Source organism: Apis cerana, linkage group LG10 (genome assembly GCF_029169275.1).
Source record: "Apis cerana isolate GH-2021 linkage group LG10, AcerK_1.0, whole genome shotgun sequence".
In the NCBI taxonomy this organism is placed as follows: domain Eukaryota; kingdom Metazoa; phylum Arthropoda; class Insecta; order Hymenoptera; family Apidae; genus Apis; species Apis cerana.
In genome coordinates, this window is record NC_083861.1 from 3,918,452 (window position 1) to 3,945,532 (window position 27,081).

The 27,081-nt window shown below is 38.8% G+C and overlaps 1 long non-coding RNA gene across 1 annotated transcript; it reads left to right on the forward strand.

The window, feature by feature from the left end:
- Positions 1-26,865, forward strand: LOC133666811 (uncharacterized). The gene is made up of 3 exons (XR_009831499.1): positions 1-142; positions 200-563; positions 21,183-26,865. It is a non-coding gene; the product is annotated as an uncharacterized LOC133666811 (long non-coding RNA).
- Positions 26,866-27,081: the final 216 nt, after the last annotated feature.

The following is a 27,081-nucleotide window of genomic DNA, read 5'->3' on the forward strand; positions in this document are numbered from 1 at the left end:
GGTTGATCTTGTTTGATCTCGAAATGGAGATAAGTCGGTTAGGAGGATTGGATCCGTTGATAGAAGTCGTGGATTTCGTGCGTGAGACGAGAGTTTGGAAAAAGATACGAAGTATTTAAACTAAATGGAAATTTTGTCAGAGGTGATAATGATTTATAAAGTTAAAAGCGTGAATTTTAAACGCAAAAAATTCTTTCAGATATTATCCTTCGACGTATAAATATGAATATAAATTCTTTCTAATTTTTATTCCAAACATTTTGAAATGATATTAAGTCTTCGACTAATCTTCTTTCAATGTTTCAAAACAAATTTCGCGATAAAAAGAATTATTTAGTTTCGATAATCGGAAGAGTTCGAAACTTTTTCTCGTATTCGATATAGTAATTCGTGAAAATAATCTCTATTTCGAGGATGCAAGGTTCAACATTTCATCAAAAACTACAAACTTCTTCTCGAATACTTCTTTCAAACTTTTCCTTGGCGCACGTCCGATCGAAAGAAAGAAGAAGCATCGTCCCAGAAACTTTCGAGTGTTGTAAAAATTTTACCCACCCCCTTCGGTAAGTGTGATCACCTGTTCTTAACTAACTACTAATACCTGTGCAATTTGGTAGCGTAACCAGAAGTGCGAAGGAACACGAGGCACACCAGGACGGTGACGTTCCCCGAGATAAACGGTGCAATAATTTATGGTCGTGGGGGTGGTTATAGCGCCGGTTGAATACAATCAATTTGCCCTGGTGCGATTTGCCCCGAACTAATTAAGCGCGCTGCGTTCCTTCGAACCATCGTTGGACATCCACATAGAGGCAACTTCTCTCTCATTTTCCTTTTTTTCTTTTCCCATATACTTTTTCCTTTTCTCTATCTCTCTCTCTTTTTCTCTTTTCCAACGATTCGAAATCAACGATTGCCGCGTAATCCGCGTGACGCGCGCGGAATCGAACGGATTCAAGTGACGGATCAATGATGAGTGTCTAATTAACGACCGTGTTCCCGACATCGGGGCTTGCCTCGACTAATTGACCGTTCGTCTCCGTTGCAACGCGACGTCCTTACTAATCAATATTCACCGAGTGGCGTAAGAGAGCCGTTGGACGAGGATGGAAAGAAATCGACGCGAGGGAGATGGACGAGGAAAGGACAGGGCTCGAGAGAGAGAGTGGAGAGGAGGCCGGGGGGAAAAATGTCGAGGGTGCACTCTCTGGTTCCGTGGTGCGACAGTTCGAAGAGTGTATGTGTAGGTGCACGCGTTGATTGTGTGCAAGTATACGTGTGTAAGTGTCCAGAGATAGGCGTTGGTATGTATGTGAATTCTAGAGTGGGTGCTCGTGCTTGGTCAGCACTCAAGGGGTGAGGTCACCCTATGGTCCAGCCGGCCAATGGGACGAGCGCTTTTTTTTTATCAATACCGTGCGCTTGGGGGAGGTCGAGTTAGGGGGATGGAATAAAATGGCGGATGGAGACCCCCTGTAAAGGGGTCCATGCGTGCTTCGTGAACTCGGTATTGAGAGTACCTGAGAAAATTTCTGCGAATATTTAATACGAAATTCGGATAAATTAAATTTTCTCTTCTTTTCTTCTTCACGTGCTGTTGTCTATTGAAGTCTTTGGAACTTTAGGAGATCAATTGAGAAATGAATATCTTGGTTTTTGATTTCGTTATAATTCTTCGAGTCTTTAAGAAGCGAGAAAGTTTGAGACAGATGATTATTTATTAAATTCTTCTCTGTTGTTACATCTCTTGTTTTATTTCCAAATCTTTAAATTTAACAAGAAAGAAAGGGATGAATTTTCAACTTTATGCCGACAATTTTATTTTTCGTTAATCATTACCGTTTAAAAGCGATCCGCAAAATTCATGATCATCGAACGATCTAACATTCTTCTCTCTTCCTTTTCGCTCGAGAAGAAGTTTTTAACGCGAGAATCGCGTGATTTTGATCGAAGCAGAGGTGTGAAAAGGAAAGAAAAGAAAAAAAAAGTAGGATGAGGAACTATTTTCTCGATGAGACCGCTCGATGGGTCGATTGACCTCTTCGCGATCGGGCGACGACTAGATTCTTCTTTCTTTTTTCGGGTGTCGGAGCGAGATGGAAAAAGATAAAAATTGTTAGGCTAAGAGGTTCCGGTGTCGGAGTAACCTTAAGGTGATTTGATTCCGCAGATAGCGAGGCGTTCCACATTATCTGCCATCGTTATTTCCGGCCGGGCCGTTCGATCCACAGCCCGGCCTTCTCGCGAAATGAGAGCCCTATAACAAAAGTAACCTCCCGAGAGCGCGCGTTGAACGCGGATTATCGGTTTCCATCGAGTTTCCTTGGTTCTAGCCCGGAATCGATCTTTGTTCCCCGTGTAAAATTAAGATGAACGAGCTGACATTTGTTGGTTCCGTCGAATATTTTTATCCTAGAGACGGGGATAAATGTTACCGTGGTTGTTTACTCGGTCAAGATTCCTTTCGTTAAAGAATTGCTGTTATACTTGGTATTGTATCGATGAGCGTAGTTTGGATTCTCTGTATCAAAGAAGCTTTTCTTTTTTTTTTAATTCCCTCGTAATTATTGTATTATTGTACAATAATTTAAATTAATATTTGGATATCATAGTACGCGGGAGATTATTGTTTAAATTTACTCCGGAGTATTATTTTAAAATTAAATTATTGTAGGATAATATAACAATAAGAGAGAATGAAATTAAATATCGATTCTTCTTGTTAATTTTCTTTTCCAAAACTCGTTGTATACAATTATATTCGTTACGGTTACTTCTTCCAAGGGGTTGGCGTGTGCCGGCCGGTTTTTGACCCGGAAACAGTCCATGGAGACTGCACTGACCTCCGCAGACCCCTAAAAACCTTTAGACGTGCCTTGAAAGCGGTAGGAAAACGAGTTTTGACATCTCTTGACCACGTGCCAACACCTTCTTCCGACACGTTGTCTTATCCAGTCTCGAAATGCTTCAAAGTTATATTCAATATCCCAAAAATAATCGTATCTAACTCTTGATCAGCCTCATAATGTGAAAATTAAATTTTATTTCGAACAATAATCAACTTCATCCTTGTAATAATAAATAGAATTATCATTTTTTTCTTTTTTCTAAAGATTTTTCCCGTCTTAGACATCTTTAATCTCGAAAATTTCCTAATGAGAAAAATAAAAATTTTCAAAAACAAAAAATATATCTATAACAACATCAATCCAATAGCAATCTAAATCTACCTTCTTCTATGTCAAAGCAAAATTCTCTTCTGTCTCTGTAACAATGTTCGCCCTCATTATCGTCATCGTAGCAACAAAATACTGCACATATTGAAGAATAACAAGTTGCAATTCGAACAAAGTAACGAGCAAAACGAAAATGGATAGACGATCTTCGTTTTATGGAACGACGTGGTACGGTGTCCTCCAGAAAATTTTCTGCTCGCTTTTCTCCAGACGAAGGGACCGTTCTTGGCATAAAGGACGATTCGAATAGCGTCGCACAAAACATCACTTAGAGAACCCCGGCTCTCGTAGTGCAAACACGCTAATGGAGCCTCTACCATCGCGCCCATACATATAGACGAGCTTCTTTTCGCACCTAACATGCCACGAGTAAGAGTACATCGATACGAACCAGTCTTCTTTCTCCGCCACCTTCTTACCCCGTTGCTTCTTGTAACCACTGAGGGGGACGTTTTTCAAAATATATGTATAATACATTTGATCTATGTTTTGACGAGGCGCGTTTCTGTCGGGGACACTTCGTTTAAAGTGAAGAATAATAATCTTCGAAAGAATTTTCCAATGTGTCGGTCTACTTGTTTTTTTTTAATCGGTATTCTTTTTAATATCGATGCGGAACCCTATTTGAATTAAAATATTCTATTTAGTATTTTTGAAAAAAATTTGACGCCTAAAAGCGATTAATTATTATTCGGAAAATTCTTAAAAATCATTAATAATTTAAAAAATTCATTCTTCGCAAATTCCACCGTTTAAACGAGTTATTCATGCGAAGATAATCAATATTTTATAACATTTTCTCGAGCGATAACTTTTCCATTAAAATTATCTTACAAATTAATTTCAACGAACCACCTGAAGGTATGAAAAATAAAGATAGACCTCAAGCATGATATATCGCGATATCAAAAAGGCACGAAAATATTGGCGTTATAAAAAAAAACTCGCGATTACGAAAAAGAGTTAGATAGAGGTATGCAGCCACGCGGAGGTACGGTTGGAGTACGGCGAAGGGCAACGGGGGTTTCTTGTCGTTCCACAAGAGGACCGGGATAGGATACATAACTCGTCCCTCGACACGAGTATTCCGTACATATATACACTTCCATATACGCGTGCACGGCCGTGTACGTCGTTGTGTGAACGTCTGTCCCACGCGCCGACCTCGTCGTAGATCAAAACGATGTACCAATTTCGCGGGATACGGTTACGCCGAGATCAAAAAGAAAAAGAAGAAAACAGAAGAAGCTATAACGAGAAAAAGAAAGGGTACGAGATAGAAAGGAACGAAGAAGAACACACACGTGCATACGGGGAAAAAACGTTCGATGTATATATATATTTATACATATATCTGAATTTAAATTTCGAATTCTACGTTGGCATATGGCCCCGGGGGACACAACCATCGGAGTCCCCTGGTCAGCCATCGGATGCAGTTTTCGGTCTCGACGTCCTTCAATTTTTGAACAGGATCGGTCGAAGATGTCCCGCGGGACGGTGACGGCAAGACCTTTCCCCAGCGTGCGTATATATCCGGGAAAAGGTGGCTCCACCCTCGCTGTAAATTCCAAATAACCTCCCCGTAAAGATACATCGCGTAGTCGCCATTTTCGAGTTATTTACGAGGAGGAGACCGTGTGTCCCTCCTTAGTTTAGTATCAACGACGATTGACGTGAAATAATCGTGAAGGTATCGAATAACTGTGAAATGCACCTCGAATTAGAGCGTAAAAGCATCTCGTAGATGGCGCGACCGAGTTCCGCGATCGAAATCGTCATTGGTCATATCGAGATCCATCCATTTAGCGAGGTTACAAGAAATGGACGAGATGAAATATTCTCTCTTTTTACACTCGAGACTCGATCGTTTCTCCCTTCATTTAACAGATCCTCACTAGACTCTCTCGCGGAATCGATGGATTGCCTCTCTTCATTTCTTCAGGCTGTGAGTGGATATCTCGTAAATCTCGATGCCTGTAACTCTTCCGTGATACCTCTCCTTTTTTTTATTGTACCGGCAATTTCGAGGGGATCAAGCGAAAGAAGCCTTTCCCAAGAAACGTTTCGGGCTCTTGATGAGAAAAAAAAAAATGTAACTCCATCCACAAGATCCCCTCTCGAATTTGGGTTTCGCGAACGAAAAGAGATCGACCGACAGAAGGGGACGTGAAGAAAAAAAAAAAAAGTCGGGAAAAGAGAAACGTCACCCCAAATATCGCGACTGACGCTAAATCATTAATTTGCCCGGTCGCCTTTTTTTTCTACAGGTAGTCGAACACCCCTTTCGTACGTGCAGGTATGCCTGCACCCTTTGTGTAATCGCTCTCTACCGATGGAAGGAAAAAAAACGTATCAGTATCTCTCTCTCTCTCTCTTTCTCTTCTCTGTCGTTTTTTCTTATTTTTTTTTTCACCCTGCACCGACCCATTTCAACCCTCCGCTACATCACCGAAAGAAAAACACTCCGCACTGTCATATCGGAGACTAATATATTTTTGATCGATACCGGGAATCACGAGGCCCCGTTTCTCACGAGATGAACGCCAGCCGTAGAAAAAGAATCGTTGTCCAAACAAACACACCCAGACACCTGGTGTATATACGTGACTTATGAATCGTATCCGAGTTTTGCGTAATCATGATGAGAATGGGTTATCCTTTGAGAGAAAAGAGATAATATAATGAGGTAGCTGATCGTTGAAGTATATCGTCTTCGATATATTGTTTCGTGGAGTTTTGACATCCAATCTCGATAAAAATATCTGTAATCTGTTATTAGCACATTGTTATTATCATTTATTATTTTTGTCCATCGCCGGATTGTGTTTTTAGATTAATTTAAACTTCGTGTTAAACTCGTATAATTTTTACACTTTTACAATTAAGAAATAATTCTTCGAAGTTGATGTTAATCGAAATTTTTAAGCGAAAACTACATATTTCAAGCATCTCAAAAAAATTGCATTCTAGCGTAGAATGAATTCCTGCCACTATAACCGATCGTTCCATCGAATTCCAAAATGACAGGCGATGCGGATATTATCGGGCATATTAGAAGGAGAATCTTTCATACTCCTGGCCACAGAAGAGACTCCATTAAAGGGTCGAACGCGACTTAATATGCGACGTCACGAAGTTGAAGGGGGTTCTCTCGTCTCGTCTCGTCTCGTACAATGGACATCTAATTCGAGTGGCGGCTCTCGGGAAGACGGAAAATCGGGAAAATCGGCTTTGGTCCAGATGAAACGCGAAAACCAAAATCCCCGATGTAATCCTTCTTTTCAGCCAGCGATTTTTTTTTTCCTCTCCTCTCTTGTTCGCTTGCTCTCCGCACTTTGCGATCTCTCTCTCTCTCCCCCTTCCTTTCCCCATTCATTCTCTCTTTCTCTCCATCTTTTCTACGTCATCGAACCCTCTATACCCTCTATACGATCGACTTCTGTGCCCCGTCTGTCTCCGAAAGCCTCGTGGTACCCTTGCGCGAAATTTTAAGGGTTGAAAACTTGCACTCGACTCGACAATGCGATGCATTGAAAAAAAATGAGAGAGAGAGAGAAAGAGGGAAAGGGTAACGTGATGATTCCTCGTTCTAGGCTCTCCGTTATTGCGAATGCAACGAAAATAAATAACGAAATAAATGACAGTCGTTCTGGAAACTGTTTTGGGTTTTGTAGCGCGACCGTGCTTTTATGCAGCCACCCGGGGCATCCTTTTTTTCCCCCCCGCCATTGTCGCCGATTCTCATCCTTTCAGACAAAAACGCGCGATCCCCGCGACCACCCGGCTAGAAATTTATTAGATATTTATTGCGTCTCGGTTTTGTAGCGGAAGGATCGAATCGTTCTCTTCTTCGTTTAACGCGTGATCGTGGTGTCGTGTCGATCGATATGTTAAACACGGCTTTTCTTATTTTCAATTATTATTTTCTTTAATTTTAGAAAATCTAGAAAACTTTGGGAGATATTATTATTATATTAAATGAGGATTGTATTATTTATATTAAATGAAGATTGCTTTTTGATTTTCAATTTCTTAATAATTGAATATGATTTTTGGGAGCGGGTACAAAAAGTGGATATTTTTCATGTTTGGGAATAGTTAAGCTGAAGTACAAACAAATTTCAACTAGGTCGGAAACCCTTTCAGTTTTTGTACGAGGCTACCCTCTACGGTACACTTCAGGGCACCCTTATTTTTGGTCAAACAAAATATGACTCTCTGAAAATTATTTGCTCGTGATACAGATATTCTACAAAAACATGTAATCGAAATAATTCAATATTTTTTGAAGTGTTGAATTATTTTTAGCATAAGCATTTGAAAAAAAAGAAAAGGATATTTTTATGTACGATTGTAGGATCCAAGTGAAAGGAAGAAGAATGAAAAAAAAAAATTCAATATTAATTTACACCGATTAAAATGAAATTGCAAACAAATATTGCAATAAATTATAAACTTTCTCAAAATCATTTCAATTAATTGCACGAAAGACGAAAATTAACATTCATCCGACACGTTGAACCCTCCCTGTTTCCCTCTGTCTCGCCTCGATCCACGAAGCGTTTCCCACGCCGACGTTGAGGGCGACGTCGGGGGTAAAAAGAAGTCAAAAGGTCGGAAAGAATTTAATATTAAAAAACTGTCATTCTGTGTCGATATGAAAATTCCACGGATATCAGCTTTTTTCCGACGTCTGTTTCCTTCTTCATCCCCTTCCTCCTTATATCGCGCGCCATCCTCGTGTATCATCCCGACCGCGTGTATCTCTATTGGGTGTCTCGATTGTTTAGCGAGTGTTTCCACCTCGAAACATTCACGAAACATCGTTGTTTTCGGGATGAATTTGCCACGAAGCCAAGAACATCGTCGAATTTATAATTTCCAAGTAAAGGGGGTGGAGAGGGTTGGCGTAACCATAGCCATCAGCCACTACTACTAATCGATGAAAGGCCGTCGTTACTTAGTCGCGACTTACCGGAAACTGAATTTCCTTACCACGTTTCGTGGCGCGCGAAATTCAATAACCCGCCTAGGGGTGAGAAGGGGGATTATTCTCGCGCTTTGTACGCGAGTTTTCGCTTGGACTCGTCGCGAAACGGGAATACACATCGATACGGTTGATATCGATTTCAGAAGCGAAAGGCATACGAGGAAGGGCGAGATCTGGTCTCACCCTTTTTTTCCCGGCGAATTAAGGAATTTTAAAGTCCGCGGAGGGAGGAAATGCCCACTGGACCGAGTTAACGCGACGATTTATTGGCAATTTTTTTAAAAAGCCCTTGGATTTATGCCCGACGTCCGTCGATCCTCGAAGGGAGTTGTTTCGTCGATTGTGTGCGTTTGCACGCTTGTTTGGGTGTATTGGGTGTATAAGCAGTAAACATCCAGCGAGTTTGGTGGTGGATAATTGAATGGGAAAGCGTCGTAAGATTTTCCAAAAGTTTGGTCGGAGTTGAGCGGAACCGGCGGAAGAAGATAAGTTCCGTCATTGACCTTGTAGCATTTTAAACCGGGTTATAATTGAAAATTAATTAATTATCATAGATTTTTAATCTTGAATTTAATATTAAAAATAGAATCGTTCGATTTTCAATCATTGATTAAACGATTATTTTGGTTTTCTTTTTTGTCTATTTTTTATTATACTTTCTTTTTTTTTTGTCAAATCAATATCTGTTTATTCTTGAAGATTGGAATTTGATTTTGGTCACAATAATAAAGTACTTATTATTGTTTCATTATATTATATATAATATATATTTTATAAAAATATTAATTATAATATTATAATTGATCGAATTAGAAAAACATTTATATACCAATACAATTTAACTTAATTAAAACAGATGATGAGATACATATTTATAGAATCCATACGAATATTTGCATATCAAGAAACTTCTTCAATATTCTTGAAATAAGAAAACAATTCATCCCGAATTACATTTCAATCTAATTCAATTTTCTCGTACAACTTAACGAACTAATTCGCGTCTCAAAAATAAAAGAAAGCATGAATTGTGCGCATGAATCCGCTAACACGAATATCAGATCTCGCAATAGCATGTGAAACGAGTATAGCGATCCAAGAGGGGTACGCCAGTTCGGTATGATTAAAAATCTGTCGCCAAGTTTCGGTGGAGCGGGAAAGTTGAATGAAAAACGGGGTTCCCGACATGTTATTCGCCTGGAAACAGGGTGTTAGCAGTTATGGCACTTTAGAACTCGCGATACGCATGAGTGTGACTCGGCCACGGAAATACAGAACGATCCTTGGCCAAAGTTTCGGAGTGCAAGGACGCTGGAACTTAACCTAAGTAGTTGGAAATCGTTCCTTATTGTTAACCTTTCGCCGGACAGGTGACTATTGCGACAATAAACCTGTTAACTCGCGTCCTGGTGAATCTGATACACCTGTGTGCTTCCTTCTGTTCCTTGCTTTACTGCACAAATATGCATTCCTCTCTTTATCTTAATTTGTATATAATTATATTTGATAATTATGTCAAGAAAGAACGTGTATCGTGAATTTATTCGTGCAGATTATCTTCAATCGTTCGTAATTAACAGCGAATTTATAGTTTCGAACGATATATATGTACGTGTTTTCTAACATTTGTATCAAAGAATTGATACATACTTGAAACAATGAAAAGAGATATTTATATACTTTACATGACGTTTACAAAATATAGCGAATATTTTGTATTTGATTATTTTCAAACATGATCAAAATGCGTATACTTCCACAAACATCTTGGATAACGTGATTCAACCTCGCCAGATGCATCGAATATTCTCGAAAATTCTCCGTATATCTGGAAACCCAAATTCCACCCCCTCCCCCTCATCCGCGCGAGATTCACCAGGGTAAACAAATTTCCAGCTCGGTAAATTTCTCTCATAAATTTTCATGAGTGCGTTGCAACGCGGTGTTCGCCGTAGGAAAAGCGAAAGTGTGCATAACCTGGGCTCGGAGAAGTAGAAGAGCAGGGAATAATCGTGAAAGTTGGAAGGATTAAGGGTGACGCGCTCTGGCGTGTATATTTTTAAACTTGGGGGATCGTTAGCCGAATCGGAATATGGGCAAGAGACGAGCTTGGTGGAGAATGCCTCGTGAGGGAGAGTGAGCTGTGTGGATAGGATGCAACGGGGTTCGGGGGTTGGGCAGAGGATAGATGGGTAGGTGGGTGGGTGCCCTCTAATCGATCGTGGCTGTCCACCCTTATCAGGGGGTTGGGAGAGCCAGTATATAGCCGAGGTCGGTCGTCGGGGGTTGCTACTGCCGCCGGTTCTGTGCTTCTCTCTGCTTTGCATGGCCGGCAAAGCTCCCTGGTCGACCCACCCCTGATGCCTCAACCACCACCCTCCGACGACCCTTACCACTGGCCCGTCCGTCTCTTTTCCACTTCTATCCTTTCGTATCGCTTTCGCGGACTACCTTTCGCTCTCTTCACTCTCCCCGCGTCCACCTCCTCTCTCGCGAGCCTCGACCAAAAAACCAACCCTTAAAATAGGAGGCACAGACCACGGCCATTGTTGCCAGATGCCCCGTGCATTTGCATTTTCCCGCAGATTCGTTGAAAAATGAAGCTTGGCCCTCGGTGGGGAGCACACCAAGGCTGTTAGTGGTATTAGGACAAGCTTCTGAACTTTTCCTTTTCTATTATCCCCTCCTAACTCTCGCGGTGTCAGCGTTATTTTTCTCCTTTTTAGGCAGCCACCCTTCGTGTATCTCAATTTCTTAATCAATATCGAGTTACGTTGTTAGGAGATGGTGAGGTGGAGGTGAGATTGATGTTTGGGTATTCGATTTGGGTATTTTATATTATTATTTTTTTTATTCAATGAGATAATTATGACGTGTCGATAAATATTTGTTAGAAATTGATTGATTTATAAATATGTAACGCGGGTAGGTAATTTGTGAGAGTAACTGCATGTAGTATTTACTGTGTCATGTATCGCTTACATTTTATCGACAAACTTTACGATACGTTGTGTAACGTATCCGTTACAAGACTTTACATGTATCTGTAAAATTACGCGCAATCTCCGTAGTGTTATAACTCTTTCGTCCTTATGAACTCCTATCTGCGTAAAGCAAAATTCATTTTCTTGACCCATCAACATTTAGATGTATGTAAGAGAATTCCATTGTAATTCCATTGGCTTATAAATGGTTTTTGTATATATGTATACATGTACGTATAACGAAGTTTAGGATTATTTTTTTCTCTGAGTAAAAATATTCATCTTAGATAAATCATTTTCATTTGTAAATTTCGCAATATAAAAGTTCTATTTTATTTTACAATTTGTAAAATAAATATGTATATATATATATATATATATTTTATCGATATTAAAATGAAAATAATCCCTCGATAGTATTCAATTAATTATTGAATAATCGCATAATAAGTGTATCTTTTTCTAGCCAGAAGAATCTCAAATTTTAATGTACTTATTATATTGTATTTTTTTTATAAAAAATATAAGAAAAAGAATTGTTTTTTAAATTTTAAAAAAATTTAGCTCTAAGAGTTAAAGAGGAGAGGAAGGATTAGTTTTCGATCGAACTATGAAAAGTTTCGTTAAGGAAAGAGTGCCTTTGGATTTTCTTATTGATAAATTAGTCGATCTTATTCTCTGTGCAAATACTCGACCGTGGACTCCATCTGTATTTAAGCGGACGTTGTTTGAACGAGGCGCGCGAAATCCGTATTTACGCAAAGCTGACGCTACCCTATTGGTCTAGGACTTATATACGAGCCATGGTACAAAGGGCTAAGAACTTGGATACACTGGCGACACGAGGTCGATCTGTTTTACTCTTGTTTGGTATTTATGTTTCCCTGTAAAATTACTCTTCGCGTACACGCTTCCTTTCGCATCTATAGATCGAATATCTTGCGTGTCGTTTCATTAGAAACCAAATTAATATCATAAATTTATAATATCATCGGATTAAAGATAATTCGAAGAAATATACTAATATAGATTTCTTAGCTTTTCTATGATTCAAATTGAATCAAAATTTTTGAACTATTTCTTGATTTGAAGAGAAATTGATTCTTTGAATTCTATCTTTGTATATTTCTCAATCTCGATATTCTCTATATTTACATTATATTCTTATTTTATTAATATTATATTCGTAATTTTTTATTTTATATTTATCTTATTTCATACATAATCACTTTCTTATTTGTTCATCGTAAATTGGATATTTCTTCGATCTTCCTCGGTTCACCCTTTCTCCGACTATTTTTTCCACCACAAATTTTTTTAATTCAACAAACCGAAATCCACGTCAGAATTTCTTTTCGATGGCAGACCAACCAAATAGAGGGTTCGATACATTTCACATGATCCCGCGGGCGCGATCGTAATGGGAATCGCGTTACAGAGTCGAAGCAGGTTTTTCCGGGACTGTGACCGGTGATAGATTCTCGCGTCGGGAAAATTTAATGGAAAAATCCGAGGTGTCAGGCACAGACACGCCGACGATACGTCAGACCATTCAGCTCTCTCAGTCGTCTCTTGCTTTCCTCCCGAGAAGAGGGACAGGGAAAGAGAAAGGGTTCCAGCGAAAATACGGAGTATACATTCGTCCAAGGGAGTCGGGAATAGGGGAACAATCGCTGCCACCCGTGCGTCGTGAAAGTTTCATCGGTTCCGCGGATTTTCGCGGACCCTCTCCGTTGATTTTTGCTTAACCGAACAACGTCGTTCTATTCACAACCCCGTTGAATTTTCTCATCGTTGAATTCCATATCGCGAATTCCAAATGTCGAATAGATCTTCCAATCTCGGTTGAATTTTTTCTAATGGCCCCTCTCCCCTCTTGTCGATGACACCAAATCCAAACAAAATTCTTTATACATGGTACGTCGGTGGATTACATTCTCGACGATATTTCCGAGCGAATTGTAATTGGGTCAATAGGGAGCTGAATTACCTCGTACAGGTCACTAATTATATGCCCAGGCTGTCGCGTAATTAGAGTGCCATCGTTTCTGGTCGATAAGTGTTTTCATTTCCGCGTTTCGAAACTCGTATCAGGGACAAACTTTGCGTATCGAAGGAAAACTTGGCGTGTGTGGTGGAGGCACTTGGCCGTTTTCTCGTCGAATTATCGAGTGCAAAGTGGCCTGTTAGGCGGGAAGTCATGTTGCAGGGGTCGGTAAACCGGTAGTACCGACATCTGTGGATGGTTCACAGTTGGATGATCAGTGCGGTGTTTTGTGCTAGGTAGTCGGTAAAGTAGATGAATCCTAGTTCCTAGATCTGGTTTCTAGGTATAAAAGTGCCCCCTCCATCGGTCTGTTCGATAGGGTTGTCCAACACGAGGTTCCCCTCTACTGGTGGATAGGGACGTTCCTTTTAGGGGCGCGAAAGGGGCGCTACGGGACTGATTGAGGGAGGGCAGCAATGGCACGGAAGCCATTGACGGGATGAAAAGTTAGGACGAAAGTTTCAAATGAATTTGATCGAATATCGCAGTTGTTAATTCGTTTCGCGTCGAAGGATAGAGGCGTTAATTTTTGGTGAATGAAATTTTGTTCGAATTCTCTTAAGTAATAATTTCCCGATTACCGAACATTTATTAGATTATGCAAATTTTCGTGCAAAATTATATTTTTCATCTTACTTTTATTTATATATTTTACGTGAATGTGTAAAGTGTAAATACGAAATGTTCGATTTTTAGTTTTTACTTAAACGATTTAAAATCTAGAAAAAAATGAATGAAAGATTGTTAGAAGCGTGGACATTGAATCTTGTTCTTTAAGATGCTTTTTTAATTATCTCGATACGAGTTTCGATTCTCGTCGTTTAAAGGAAAAGGTAATCGTTTATTATCTTGTTTCTTATTCGAAATTCTTCCTCGCACTGATCTATTTCAAAATCAAAACAAGCGAAAGGCACGATTCTTGGAAGAACATAGTATATATTTCCAGGAAAAAATGTAGATCACTGGGTCACGAGTCCATTCATAATATTCGCGCTATGCCATCTTAAATATTACGGAAAGTTCTGTATATCTCAGCAATCGATCGAGATATCGGAATGAAACAAAAAGGGATTTCGATTTTGTATAATTTCCTCGTATATTTTTTAGATGGATTTTTGATAATTAAATTTTTATTTTTTCCCCATGTTTTTTATATCGAAGTTATAACCTTGCATAATTGCAATGATCTTTGCAATGATTATTTTGATATCTATTAAATCTTTAATAAATCCAATTCTATTTGTTTTCAAAATTCGATATTTAATCATCGTGTATGAATTTCGCATTTAATAAACCGATAGCATCATCATCCATGAAAATCGCGATACCACAGACGTTTTGCATCGAAAACTCGTATGATTGCGGTTTGCCCGGTTGGTTGATAGGGAGGCAGCGGATTAATTTGGCAAATTGAACCGGTTCTTCCATCGAGTCCGATAATTCGGTGACTACCTCTACTCCGGAGGTTCCGTATCCTGTCGCTCCACCTCATCCTACGTGTTCCGCGTGAAGGAGGTACCTGCAGCCTTCGAAGGGAATTCCAGGTTTCTCCTCCTGATCTACGTAGCTTAGTTCCCTAATCGAATTAGAGGAGTCAGGATATTGCGTGTCGCTATGTACCCCACCCATACCAATTGTTTTAAGTTGACATCTCCGTCGAACCGCTTCCTCGCCTCGTTCCGGACATCGAATTTGAACTAATCTATCTTCAGGAATATATCGAATTATCGTTGAAAAAAGGCAGGCTTTGGTTCCGCCTCTGGATGATGCTCGAAGGAAATCGAATTCATTACGAACGAATATTCGTGGAATACATGTGTCTACCTTTTTTGATCGTTCGGTCATCTTTGTTGGATAAATGATTTGTTAAAATAATTTCTTTTGAATATCGATTTGGAGAAGTTGCTTGGTTTTATTTTTGAAGTTTGATAAGGATTGAATTTGATAAGTAAATTTTCTTCTATTTATTTTAGAAATATCAACAGTTATCTATCTATTTCCTTCTAGTGGAGTGGAAGTAAGAGAGATCGAGCACCCTCTTTGCGTGTTCGAATTTGATTATCTAGGACCCTTATGAAACCTTGGGAAGTTCTCATTGTAACAGTTTAATTTGGAAAGAAAACAGTATTCGAAGGGTCATAGATAGATAAAGTTTTTATTTTCTTTTTGCTTTTTAATATATAAATCAAATTTATAAATAAAATACCAGAAATATTCAATAAGTATCTACTACATAATATCGTTAAATATCATTATTCTTATAGCATCTCCTATTCGTATCATGAATTATACGTTATTTTATATAACGATTAAAAACATGTATATACCTTATCATCTATAGATATCAATTTCACACAACAAAGAAATTGCTCCATACGAATCCAACCCTCGCAAATTTTTCTCTCCGCAATATCTTCCAATCATCATCCGCAACAAAAAAGCTGATCCTCCCCCAAGATTCACTCATCCAAGAGAGATGTCTCCGCGTCGAAAGATATTCGAAAGGCTTGCAGTTCATCGAGGAGTTCGCTCGTGTCATTAAGCGGTTGTCCATCACGCGCGTGTCCGTGTGCCATTACAGAAAATGACTGCGCACGGTCTGGCGCGGCCGATGGAAGAGGGGTTCGGCTCTTAACTTTCACTAACGACCGAAGTTTTTCGGTGTCCGAGCCCCGAGTGGCTGGGTATCATAAATTCAAAATGGCGGACCCTTTGGGGGGTGAAAACAAAAGCCACTCGGGTCGAGCCAGTGTAGAGAAGTCCTTCCATGGTTATGGTGATGGTGGTGATGGTGATGGTGTCGGTGGGCAACCCTTCTGAAGTCCTTTCTCGCGGGGAGGAGGATACGATGAGGATTTTCGAGGGGTCGCGCCACCGAAAATGGCGGACCCAATTAACCGAGCCTAGGCTACCGTACACCCGCGTTGTGGAAATTGTCGAAGGGACGAAGAAGAGGAAAGAAGAAGACTGAAGGAGAATCGTTCGTAAAGGATGCGTGCGTTTCCGCGCTCTCAACACCCCATTTTTTCTTTTTTTTTTATTTATCTACCTAACTATCTTTCTCTCTTTCTTTTTCTCTGTTCATACAGACCCTCGGATTTACGTCTTGTTGACCTTTTTCAAGCTGGTACGCGAGAATGAAACGATTGGATACATTGCTCTCTGTGAGTAGTTAATTGATCGCCTCCTTTGACAGTGGGATTTTTCGTATATGAGTGTTATTTGATAGATATTCGAGTGTCTCGTTAATTTTCTTAGTGGGTGGATATCTAATTTCTTTTTAATAAGCGAAAAAAGAGATTATTCGTTTCTTATTCGAGTGGGATTCTTAAATATCTTATTTGATAATTATGTGATCTGATGAAGGGGGATGAATTTGAATGCTTTTTTTCTTGATTAATTATTTATTTGAATTGATCTATAATATATTAGTTGAGTAGATAGATTACAATTGTACAATTCCTAAACTATTAATCTAATTTTTGAATATAGAAAATATATTTTAAAGAAATTCTTGTAAATTTATCAATATCTATTGCGATAAGAAGACACTTTCCAAGAGAGAAGGCAAAGTACACTTTCCATCCAAGCTTAAAACTTAAGTCAGATTATTGAAAACTCGGATTACCGAGATTGGAGAACTTTTCTGGAAAAGTTACAGACTCGATTTTACTTGGAAACAACGCAGAAATCGTTTGACCATACTCGGCACGCTTTGTCGGCCGAGTATGCCGAGATGCTTGGAAGCGTAATCTGCGTAGTATGCCGCGGGGTTCAAGCGAGGAATGAATTGTGATTTGAATTACAATCTTGTTTAGGACCTCGTTGAGAATATATGAAGGGAGCATCCCTCTGAACAGGATTTCTCGTGGTCCAGAACTGGATGGACAAGCTTCGCGCAAACATTAAATCGTGATCTTTGATCTCGTTTGACCGGATGCTGGACCTTTGTTCTACCTGTTTCACTGGACAAGTGTCTGGAATTTATCACGCGTGCTCGTATCATTGCTCGATGGTCATTCATCTCTTTTGAATTGAATCTTTTCAATTTCACGTTATTCAATTAGTTTCGAATTAGTTTAAGATTTTTCAAAATCAGAGAAAAATTCTTTTTTATCAATCACTTATGATTGAATATCTTTTTAAAAGATAAAATTTGAAAATTATCTTATCTCGAGAAGAAATATATATATATATATATATCTTCATATTTATGAATCTTTCTAGTTTGCCGGTTTAGAATTAATCAAAACATAAATGCAGTAAATACAATCGTATCCACGTGTATATATATATGCATTCGGTCTCGGTATTCAAGATTGAAATATAATATTTACTCACTAACAAAGATATTACAATCGCCTACAAGAAAATTACATCAAATAACCTGGCCAGCAAGTCATAATCAAGAAGAAAGCAACAATGTTTCATTTCCATCTCCACCGATCCACTCGTACACTTCCTCATCTCCATCCACATATGGACAAACCATCCATCTCTCTCCTCGCTCTCTCAAGTTCAAAGATACCTCCTGTAAGGACAATAAGGAGGAGCGCCTCTCCTACGCTCGATCCTCGTCTCATTCCTCCGCGATCTTTCGCATTATTTCTTACTCGAGACACGTAGGTCGAACAAAGGACGAAGAGAGGCCGACCAAAGGAGGAGGCAAGGCGAGGGTAACCCACGAGAGAAAGACACGCGAGCAAAGAAGACGAAGACGAAGAAGAAGACGAAGAAGAGGAGGAAGAAAAGGAGGCGGAGGAGGTTGGCGAGATCCTCACCGTCTCAAAGAGTGAAAGTCGACGTCTCTTTGAAGCGGTATTAACCGGCCGATTCCATCGAATTTGCCGTGTGGCGGCTCGATGCGCCCGTGAGTTCGATCACGGGAATACGATAGCTTGTATATTTGTAGAAGTAATAACGGGCGAAGGGAGAGAGAGCGGTGAGTGATCGTAGGAAGAGTACGTTCGTCGCGAGGAGGAGGTGGAGGGTAGCTTGGCGACACTCAAGACCTCTCTCTGCAACCCGGTCCCGCTTCCTCTTACTCTCATTCCATGTTCTCGCTTGCTCCCAAGCTCGCCGAGCTGTACAAGGGTCCATCTCATAGCAACGCCCACGGAAACCCGAATCGATACGACGCACTGTTCTGGAAATTCGCCGGATTTTCCCGCTCGTTTTCGAATTTCGACCGGCCACCTTAAAGATCATCCTCGACACCTAGCTAGGATAGGGCCACCGACTGACTGGTGGCTGGGCCGAGAGTTCTTGGCGCGGCGAGAATCTCTTCTTGCCGGGATCTCCAGGGAATTTTCGCAATATTCACACTCGATACTCGGCCGGGGCAACTATAAATTCGAGTATCATGGATGGAGGGACGACGAGGCCAAAAATTTTAACCCTCTTGGTTACCTTGATACGATTGGTGGGGGAAAACAGCGGTCGGAGAGGATGGTTGAAGGGATTTTTTTTGATAAAGGTGGTCCTTATCAGCGGCGGACACACGGGTGTTGGTCTCTCCGGTTCTTGAAAAACTGCACGGGAAGATTGCTTGGCCTCATAATGCGCGCGAATCCGCCGTTTGCATCCCTCTGCGCTTCGATTACCGACCCTCTTTACGTAGGGAGTCGTAGCGATGCCTCGTTTTTCCTTCTTACCGTTTCTTGAATGCGGTTGGATGGTGCCGACTGGGTTACAGAAGCGAGATACGAATCGTGACATGTTAGAGGTATTTATTTTTGGCAAGTAAGAAATCGGGAAAGACGCGTAATATCCTTAATGATTTCCGTGCAATTTTGAATAAGAAGGAAGCGAGATATCTCTTAGATATATCTTAGAAGGTATAATTAATAATCTATGAATATATATCAGATTTTGTAGATGATCGAAATTCGCTAATTAATTATTATTTTTGATTTAATTTTAGTTTTGCTTCCAACAAATTATTATTATAGCCATGCACATCGTACTTTCTTTATTTTTAAAATTATTCTTTTCCCCAAAAACATTATTCTTTCAAGAGTCTTTTCCTTGTGTCTTTTTCGCAAAAGAGGCATAACGATAAATTCGTTAAAATGTAGAATTATCCCAATATATCGTATCAAATTCTTTCTTTTTTCAAAGATCTCCGTCTTCCATCCCTCAAACTCTCCACGCAGCTATCAAGGATATTGCACTTTTCATAACAACCGTACGTATTCTTCTCCAATGTAGATTCTTCTACGTCCAACATTTTTCATAAGAAAGGAAGACGCAAAAAGAAGAAGAAAAAAAGACGAGGATCCAAAAAGAAGTCGAGGGGGAAGAGAGTCTTGAAATGGCGCGAAAGGAACGAGGCGAGTTTGTATTCTCCGCGTTTTCCTCCGCGTTTTTACTGGCGTGGCCAGTCAGGCGTCTTGTCATGCATGACCGATGCCGATATATGTACAGCGCGGGATGCACACGCTCAGGAGCAAAGCATCGTTGGAAGAGTCCTCTTTGCCTCTCCTCCCTCTTTCCCCACCCCCATTTCATCCACGAAGAGGAAGAGGGCTTCGTTTCACATTCGTTTCCAGATCTGTGAAAGGTTCGTGCACGAGAAATCCAGAAAATTGGACAGAGCGATCGGTTCCCGGCCAACGTTCCTCAAATGAACGATCATCTGGAATCCCATAAGCCATTTTTCTCCGCGACCGAGATCCATGGGTCAAACGATAGAAAAATTTTGAAACCGATTCCGGCGGATTTTCCATTTCCTGCTGAACGAAGGAAACTTGCCTTCTTAATTCCTCGGTTATTTAAATCTTTCGATTTCGCGATCAGGAAATGATATTCAGCGCGTATAAAATTTACGAAGGAAATACCCCAATTCTATTTGGAAATCTGTTCTAAATCTCGATTTCGAGAGATTCAAGATTGTTTTCAACTTATTAAACATGTAGAGCGTTTAAAATTTAATCGTTTTATCGATTTTCCAAACTTCCGATATATTTTATTTAAGTAATTCTTCCATAGATAACCTAAGCAAAGTAAATAAAATATTATTTCTATTTAAATAATTATTCATCAAATAAATTTCCTCTTCGAATTCTTCATTTTCGAGAAGACAAAATAATATTATCCCCTTGAAAGAATAATAATTGATATCAAGAATTGGATCAAGAATTGCAAAGGATCTTCTTTTATTTCCATCCAAGATATTTTTTATTTCTTATGTTATTTACATAAATTTTTCCATAAATAATCTAGGTATAATAAATAAAAAATTATTTCTATTGAAATAATCATTCATCAAACAAATTTCCTCTTCGTTCTGAATAAATAATAATATCATCCCTGTGAAACAGCAATAATCGTGCTTGTTCTTCACTCGAACCACTCGATATCAAGAAAATCGGAAAAAACTTTTCTCTTAATTAAGCTCCATCATTTATTTATAAACAAAGAGCATTTTCCATCTTCGATTGTTGAATATTGAAACGACGCTATTGAATTAGATGTCGATGGAACAGAAGTTGATCACCACTGTCGCGAATTTGTCTACATGGGCGATTGTGGTCAGTCGATGCAGGATCGACAAGGTTCTACTACTCGTTTATCCAGTTTCCAATCCAGTTTTCATAATGAACTTTGACCTCGAAACGGGGCCAGCCCTGTCAACACAGAGGGCGCGCGCGCAGAATGACAAATGTCGTTGCGACCACTAATATTGCTGTACAACAAATTATATTCGAGGTGATAAAATCTAACAGGAGAAGCTAGATAAATAGTGCTCGAAGAAGGCAAGTTGTAATCGATACTCTTCGTCACTTTTATTTTCATCCATTTCAACATTTCACAAAAATTTTCAACGATATTTGGACGAAATTGGAAGGTCGAGATTTTGTTTTAAATATTTTCTTCAATTTCAGAACTGATGTTTCATACAATTTTTTTATCTGTTTCAGGTATCGAGTGGAAAATGGACCTGGACCTTTTTGGATTTCTTTTGGACTTCTTGTGGATTTTTTTCGAGAATATTTTATATGTTTCAAGTGAAGATTATGTAGTATTCTGATTGCGAGTGATTTTAGACGCATTGATTGTTATGTATTTTAATAAGAAGGTACAAAATTTTATAGAATATTCTTTTTATATACGAAGACGACTGATTATTGAATTAAACAGAGAAAAATATATTATTAGGAAAAATATAATCATTGCAATTAATTTTTTGTTTTTGCTATTATTTTTCAAATTTTTTTTTATTGTATCTTTATTTCTCAAGACAGTGTTTCTTGTGATTATAAATGAGAAGGTAGTATATTTGTAGTATCATAAAAGTACCCAGCTTAGAACAGTACCTTCAAATGACTATAAAACAGGATCTCGTAACTTTACATTTACGATCCTCGGAATTAAAATGCAGTATCATCCTCTTTTACCACAAAGTTACATCGTTTAAAATTTTGAAATTATGCTTCTATAAAGAATTAGTAAATTGTTAATTCGTTTTTTCAAAGAATTGACTTTTATGATATTTATAAATCGAAAGTATATAGATACTTTTACAGTATTATTGATACTTTTGTATCGATTATTACTTAATAATATAAATTAATTAATAATAATAAAAAAAGAACTATATATTGGTTATCATATAAACACGGAAAGGATTAATAATGATCCCCATAAAAAAAAATAACAATCAATGCGTCGAAACTGAATTATCTCGCTTCGATATCAAAATACTCGAGAAAAAAAAATAAGAAAAAGGACAAAAACAAGAAAAGAAAAAAAAAAGAAAACAATGGAAGAAACGATGAAATAAAGACAGCATGAAAACGTCCCGATTCACGCTCCCATCCTGCGTTCCTGTTTCTCATCTCCATTCCTTTTCTCATTTTCATTCAAACATTAATTTCATTCACCAGAACTGCGAAGACACGGCCCAGAGTAAGTACGTGCTACGTTATTGGCCAATATCGGGCAGACACGAGGTTCGAGCCGTTCTCGACTAGGCACGACCCCCATTAACCGCGCCATAAACAGATAATCGCAAATTTCCCGACGATACCGCTCGCCCAATCAGATAAACCCGACCAGCCGAGATATGGAATTATTGTCTATGCGTTTCTCGCTTCGTTCGCACACGAGGCTACGTAGCTGTGAATTAGCGACAGATTTTAAGACAGGGACACGAAATATCAAGATGTTGTTCGTAATTATTCGAAGTTTTCTATTTTACTGTCCTTCTCAATTAAAATCTTTTATCTAATTTTTCTTCATTTTTCAAAAATATATTCGAAACTTCAAAGTTCCATATATCTCTTGTTTTTTGAAGATAGACAATTCCCATGCAAGAGAGATTTGGAAGAAGTTCAACTTATTTATCGTATGAAAGGATGTTTTGAAGAAAGCTGATAAAACTTTACAATATATATATATATTATAAATAATTGATAATTATGATGCAAATAAATCGTCTTCCGTTAAAGAATTCATATTACCATGTCAAAATAACTCTTCGATTAATTACGAACATATGCTCAAATCAAAACATCTTATCATCTCCCGATCAAATAATAAAACTTCGTTCTTCCAAACGAACATCAGACGCTTCTAAAATCTCTACAAGTTCTACAAGTATTAAAAAGTGTGTCTACGTCGTTTTTCAAAAACAGTCCCGCCTTCATTTCGAACACTCATCTCAAACGACATGAAACGATCGGACCCCGCGCACGGAATGCATGGAATAAAATTTCCGCGATTATTACGTGTTCGGAAGTCGGTTTTATGTGATCCGAAACGCGGCTCGTTCCTGCTCTTTGTTTGCGCTCGCCAAGGGTGAGAAAGAGGAGCACTCCGTTAATCATTATCCAAGGGGGTAAGTCGAGAGGCGAAGGAAGCCTCCTTTGAGGCCGGACCACGGTTGCTCTGCCCGGAATTCCAGGGCCTCGGATTACAATTTGGCGAGTCCAGGGCGAAGGGAGAGTAAAATGGCCGCCGGCGGTAGGGTAGTTTTGCCGGTCGTGGGGTGGCTACGAGGGTGGCTAACTGGGTGGCCGACAAGGACTGGAAGGAGTAGGAAGAGAAGCCGAGCGGAGGTCGGTAAAGGGGATAGCGGTGGCTGAGGACTGGGGCAAAGGGGGGAGTTCTGATGCTAGCCACAACCCCTTAAGGGTCGAACGAACCCTTGCACTACCACACGAAGTCCAAGAATTCTCCATCTCTCTCTCTCTCTCTCCCCCTCTCTCCCTCTCTTTCTCTTTCTCTCTCTATAACCATTTCATATCCTCTTCCATATCCTGTACTTGGCTTTCCCTCTCCCTCCCTCTCTCTCTCTTTCTCTCTCGTAGCTTCTATATCCCTTGAACACACGAGTAACCGAGGTAGGTAGGTAGGTAGGTAGGTAGGTAGATGGTACGTGGTTGTGATGGTAGGTATAGTGGCTGTAGATATAAAGGTTGTTCAACGAGGAGGAAGGGTGAGCGGGGGATGAGAACGAGACGGACAGAGGGTGGAAGAGGGACGACGATGGCAACAGAGAAGCATTGGAAACAGGAGGAGAACGGAAAGAGAGGAAGACACAGATGTGGAGAAACTGAAAGAGAGAGAGAGAGAGAGGGATTGAGGGTGAGTCGAGGAGAGTCGAAGCGAGACGAACGAACGTGCCAGTTACCAATAGACAAAGATGGAATCGGAAAAGGGACAAACAGAAACTGGCCAGAGTTGGAAAGAGAGAAGAAGAGGTAGATGGAGGAGTGGGGGAGGGAATACATAGGAGAGAAACACGAAGCAGCACACGGACGAGAGGAGAGTGAGAGCTGGCGGTGAATGAGGGACCAGGGGGTGGAAGAGGATGGGCGCGCACGGGCAAGGGTGGAATTTTAGAGTCGGGGCTAGCCTTAAAATACACGCCGTGCGAAATACCGGGCGTGAATTAGAGTCCAGGCGTATATACACGAGTGCGGCGAGCGAACGAACGAAACCTTTGGAATTTTCCCTAGCCGCAAACTCGGTTCTCTCTCCCTCGTTTCCACTTGTATCCGAGAATCTTTGGATGGACGGTTGCATCCAACAACAAGAATTCCCGAGGACACGGGAATCGTTGATTGTAAGACATTCCACGTGCTGCAATGATTATTGTAGCCAGGGATTCGTATTTGCTGGACTTTGTAGATTACTTTGCTGGAGGATTGTTGGTATGAGACTCGATTATGAATTTGTTAGGAACAAGGGATACTGTGGTAGTTTCTAATTTAGTTGGATTGTCATTATTTGATATAGGTATTATCATCGACTTGCAATTGCAGTTTGGAATTAAATTATTAGGAAATATTTCTGTAGAAACGGTGATATCGAAAATTTTGGTACAAGAATTGAAATTAAATCGATTTATTTATGAATTGCATCGTCTTTGTTGATCGTAGTTATTAGTTAAACTCAATTATTTTACATTCGGTAGATTTTGTGTTAGAAATATTTTCAAATTTTCAATCAGTCTACATAATATCAAGAAATTGAATAACGTCATTCTTCGAGGAGGGAAAATTTTCAAATTGTCGATCAGAACGAATAATAAGGATAGAATCAGGAAAACTTTAATTCTTTAAATTTTAACCTTTTCAAAAAACATTTTCAGAATGGCAATGTAGAAATTTTTAGATTCAGAAAAGTGAAATTTCTCGTAATTTTCTTTTTTTTATTCTAATTGAGAATTTTTTGATTTGTTTCGCCATTAGTCGCGTCCACGAATAAGCGAGCGTAACTGAAAGTGGAAAGTAAAGGAACTCCAGAGGAAAATGCAAATGCGTGCCTTGAAACGATAAACTTGGAGAAAAAGTTAAGAGTAATTGTTCTCCGCGATGCTACAAACATCGATTAATGAATTTTAAAATGAAATTTTGTTTATACTTTAAATCATATAAATAGAGAAATATAATATTTAGATAAAAATTTAGATAAAAAGAGTAAAATATAAAAATAATAAGATATACAACTATATCAATCAAAAACAAAATATAAAATAATCTTAATTAAATTATCTCAAATAAATATTCTTTATAGTTGTTTAAAATCGAACGAATCTCGTAGGAAAATTATTCTTTATAAATTTTAAATCCTTATTTCTATTGTATGAATTACATAATTATTTACACATGAGGATGACATAGGAAAGATTTATTTAAATTATACAAACTCGTATTTTAAAAACAAAAGTTTAATTTTGCAATCACGATTATCAAAAATTTCCAAAAATTATAATTCGAAATATCCAATCTACTTTCTCTTTACATCATTCTCACTCACAATTAACAAATCACTTATCATTCATCATTCCAACGCAAACGTTCAACGATATCTATCCCTTACTATCTATCCCTACTTTCCCTTATTCTTGGTTCTCTCATACGTTCAAAAAATCAAATTAAAAAAAAAAAAGACATATATTTCTCATACCTGTAAAAATTTCGCTCATCATATCGCCTCGTCTAATTTCACTCGCGCGCGATCGACGAAATCGGATCTCGATGTAGCCGGAATCTCTCGAGTGTATTTTTCTTTTTTTTTTTTTTTTTTTTATCGTGTTTCGACGCGAATCGGCGACGATACCGCACGGATTTAACTAATAAGAGCAATTAGCGTCGGGGGTAGTAACTAGAGGTGGTTTGCCCGCCATGGCATGTCTCTCGCCTGGCGGTCGCCTCGGTCAATACCCACCGGACAAGATGGCCGACGCCCACTCCAACACAAACTCAAAGTTACATACATTTATGTACTCAAATGTATAACCCACCCCCTCCGGACGGAGTTGCCTTTCTCCTTCCGCCGGCTTCAACCCTCCCGGCCTCGCCATCCACTCGGCTACACGGACACCAAACTTCATCATTATTATCTCGGTGGCCCGGTATCCACCCTTACCCCTGTGAAATGCGTGAATTTTGCAAAAGAGACTTGGACTTATCATGAGACGATACACGGGGGAGGGGAAGCCTGTGTCTTGAAAATTAAACGATTGACGTTCGATCGACTCACGGTTCGTGTTAGAAGATTCGAGATTGGATTTTTAGGATATGCATAATTTATAGTTTTGTTTTTGTTGATGGGGGAAATTGTTGAGTTTGGAAATATTATTGATTGGTTGGAGAAAGGTTTGTATTTAATTTTTATTTCGCTAGGTGAATAATAGTTTTTTAAAAAGTTAAAGAGAGAGAAATAAAGGATGAAGATTGAAGATGAAATAAAAATAGATTTTTTGTATTAGATTTTTTAGTTAAAAATAATTTTTTGATTAAAATATCGAAATCAAATCAAATTGGACAAATAAGATATTTTCTAAGAATTTATGTTATTAAAACGAGAAGATCTTTTAATTCCAACAGTAAATTTTTAATTTAACGGTTGCTAAAATAGCTTTTCTTGGTATCTTTTTGGAAATATTTATATTTTTTATTTAAAATCTGTACAGATTTATTGAAAAACGATTGAATTCGTAAAATAATTGAAATAAATTGACCTGTTATTGGAAATAGAAGTTTGTAACCAACGAAGATTACGAACCTGAGGACCTCTTCGAAATACATGTATAGGAAAAACTGTTTCTATTATTTATAATATTAATTCGACAGACAAAACCAATAAATTGAGAATTTGAATTACATTTTTCAACGTGTTATAAATATTATAAATTCGTATTAATATCAATAATACTATCTCCAAAAAGTTCATCGAAATTTCAAGAGATAAAGATAGCAAAATATGACACAATTTCCAAAAGTTGAATTTCCCAAAATGAATTTCCATCAAAAATCATCCTTAAATCCAATATTCAATAACTATTATTATCATCATCAATACGAATCA